General features: G+C 39.3%; 1 long non-coding RNA gene across 1 annotated transcript in view; it reads right to left on the reverse strand.

Annotated features, from left to right (window-relative positions):
• LOC102378514 overlaps nucleotides 1-2,904 on the reverse strand; it is a 7,666-nt gene extending 4,762 nt beyond the window's left edge. The window contains exons 1-2 of the long non-coding RNA XR_325605.2: nucleotides 2,652-2,904; nucleotides 1,468-1,553 (exon numbers count right to left, since the gene is read on the reverse strand). This is a non-coding gene — a long non-coding RNA (uncharacterized LOC102378514). The remainder of the gene's footprint in view (nucleotides 1-1,467; nucleotides 1,554-2,651) is intronic.
• Between the last annotated feature and the right edge of the window lie 605 nt (nucleotides 2,905-3,509).

A 3,509-nucleotide genomic window follows, 5' to 3' on the forward strand; every position in this document is an offset into this window, starting at 1 on the left:
CCTCAGCACATATAATGGTTTTTGTCACCTATCACATAGATGTCCAGTCTCTATGCTTTATATGTAACAGAACATAGATTCTGCCCATTGTAAGAAGTAATGGAAGCACTTCAATTGATACAGTTTTGCAAAACCTCTTTTTCACAAGTGAGTGTGTCTAGACTCGGAGCTAGTTTCCTGCTTTGCCAGCAAGCCCCATAGAGAGGGGATCCACAGCTACGCAGAAGGAACACAGGGGGGAACCATGTCCCGGACAGACACCACTACATACTTACCTCCCTAATGATGGAAAAAGGAAGCCTGACACAACTAAGTACCTCTCTTGACTCACCTAAGGGAATAGATAGCAATCTGCTACTATCCCATATTAACTTAATTAAACCTAGGAGCTTGGCAGAACTTCTGCATCATAGGAAATAAACAGTTGCAAAATTATTATATTTTTTGTTCCTAACTGGAAGAGAAAATTGAAATTCAACCTTTTCCAGAAAAAAAATATTGGGGGAGGGGAGAGGGGAGGAAATCACAGACAGGAAAGAAAGTAATGATTATTTTGAGATCCCCAAACAGTGATTCGAAATATTGCCTTATACTGTTTGAGAAAAAGAAAGGCCTTTTGTTTTCAAATACATTTTTCTTTTGGAAAACAGAAGTGTTACTTCTTTAAGATGTTTTGAAAGGGACTTCTTCAATTTTTCTAAACAAAAAAAAATGTATCAAAAGCAAGATCCTGCAGCAAAAAATTAAAAATTTATATTAATGGACATTTTTGACAGAAAAATTTTCTGTCAAAAAAGTTAAATGCTCTATTTAATTTGCAGGATACACATTCGATAGTAGTAATTGTTATGGAAAGACAACAGATTCTGTTATCACTGGATGATATTTTATTCTTCACAAGTAAGTCATCTCATGCAGAAATAAGTTAGGTGCCCAGTAGAGAAACACTTAAAAAGAAAAAAAAAAAAAAAAAAAACACCTTATGAACTTCTTTAAAAGTTTACTGTAAATGATGCAAAAACAAAAATAACTAAAAATTAGCAGTAGAAGACTGCCATATATAAAAGTTTGCTATATGCTTCAACATTAGCAAGTCTTATGGACTGATTTCCTTCTTAAAAGGGAGCCTGATTCTCCTTTCACTTAAAAGGGCACAAATCAGGAAAAATTACACTGAAAATGAGTGAGTTGCATTGGCATGAATGAGTGCAAATCAAACGTTGGGTGCCTTTCAGAGAAACCCAAAACTTTGAGGCTGAAAAGGCTCTTGCTTCACTCAGAACAGAAAATAGGAGAGGGGGAGAAAGTGGTTAGAAAATAGAATGAAGCTTAAGTGATGTGGTAGGTCTCTCAGGACTGAATCATTGCTTCACAGACAGACTCATCAGAAAAAAATCCACACAGCCCTCTGTGCTGTGGATTAGGTTTTATTTCACTAGGCTTACATTACCTGCCCGGGATACCTACCAAGAGGCATGCAGCCCACTCATGAGTCTTTTGGATGTGTTCACAGGGTCACAGGTGCCAGGAAAAGAGGCTTTTATTAACAGCACCTGGAATAGCATAGCAACTGTCTGCTCATTAGTAATCAGGCACATCTTCAACACAAGAGTGTGTTTTTTTATTATTGCCGTGTGCTGCTTTACATCTCAAGGCCTCCCTTTAATTGGCATCTGTGAAGATTCAAATCCAGAGTTTTTTATTTTGGTTTGGTTTTGGTTTTCAAGCTGGCTGGCACTGAAACTGCCTCCTGGCTTTGATGTATATTTGTACACAAAGCATTTTCAACCCCACCAAAAATAGTACAGAAGAAACCTGGGCTTGATCCTGACCATGAGCTTACATTGAATAAACTAATTAAATGGTAAGAAGTGACCTGTGCTACAGGGTTCATGCTTTTTACTAAGAGAAAGTTCCTTTTCTCTCTGCCAGACAGGTGTAGGTTTTGCATTGGGAGGCCTGAAAATACTGGGTCATGGCAATGAACCAGGCCCTAGAGTGGCAGTGGCATAATTCAACTCCTTATTTTGAGCTACACTCAAATAGACCAGTTGAGACTCTGACCCTATGAGCTGAAAATGCATTTAGGATGTTGATCATCATTGTTTGTATTTTTATATTGCAAGTAATATTGTCAGAAGTGCCCAAAGTTAGTTAGGAACTCAAACGCCACTTGAAGAAAACACAATGAACAAAGAAGTCTCCACCTCCCCAAAAAACCAAAAACTAACAATGAAGCACCAAAGTCACTTCAGCATTTCTAACCTTCTCATTTGCAGTTTCATATTAAGAATTTTCCTGTTAACAAAATGCTTTTGGCATCCAAGCTGCACACTTCTGAAGAGAGCTCCTGATAAGAAGCTGCATTTTTCAAGCAGAATCTGCACCCTCAGCCTTTGGGCCCACAATTACAGCTCATCTCTTGATGTCATAGGCAGTCAAGGTTCTTTGGATGGATCTGGTATGTTTTATTAGACCAACTTAAATAGTTGGAAAAAAAAAATTCCCCCAAATATTCAAGTTGGTCTAATAAGAGATATCAGATTCATCCAAAGCACCTTGTCTGCCTCTGTCCTTCAACCCACAGGGCTACAACCTACACCTCTATTAATGCCATGTAGTTGTCAGGCTTGTAGCTAGCAGACACCGACCTTGGCTACCCAAGGGGGGATGCTTCCTTATTTCTTCTGGTCTGTTGAGGGCATGTCACCAAATACTCTTTCTGACAGTCAGAGAAGAGCAACTGTAGATGTTTCCCAAACTATCCATCTCATCCAAACTTTACAAACAGGCTTATACCCACTCAGCAAAATGCCCCACTGCCCAAACTATTTAATCCCAACACTAATAGCCAGTGTTTTCCCAAAAAAGAGAGAGACATGAAAAAAACAAACCCAAAAATTAAAAAAAGACCAGACATGCAGCAACCCACACCCCATTTGGCAGCCTTTAATCAAGGCCAGAACAAGTCTCAGCTGCGGTGGTTTCAGTTCCAAGGCTCTGCTTTAACCCTTTCCTTTCCTCCTAGGGACAGGATCCTTTAGGGCCATGTCAGTGCCAGCAACCCCAACAGGAAATAAGCAACACAAACTGTTCTCCAGGGAAAGTGGATGAACAGAAAGCAAGACCAGAAATACCGTGGTGTGAAGGGACGTTCTGATCACAGATCACAGATGCACAGCAGAGGCTTGCATGCTGTGTGTTCACAAAACACACACACAACACGACCTCCTTCTGTTTTCAAACTCACAAAACATTTTGGAAAACAGGCAGGGACCCTAATTAGGCCTTTGTCTAGGAACAGTGTTGTTTCTAAATATTGCATGCTGTTTTGAAGCAATACTGGGGATGCACTTATGAGACAAACTGATTTTGGGGCAGCATCTGTTGGGGATAATAGCTTTATTATAATAAAATAACCTTGGTGTCTTCTAGCTTTACTTCCTTCCAATTCAGCAGATATATTTTGTTCATAAAATAAGAGAAGTTACATAAAAGAGGGAGATGAA

Source organism: Alligator sinensis, unplaced genomic scaffold (genome assembly GCF_000455745.1).
Source record: "Alligator sinensis unplaced genomic scaffold, ASM45574v1 scaffold2627_1, whole genome shotgun sequence".
Taxonomy (NCBI): domain Eukaryota; kingdom Metazoa; phylum Chordata; order Crocodylia; family Alligatoridae; genus Alligator; species Alligator sinensis.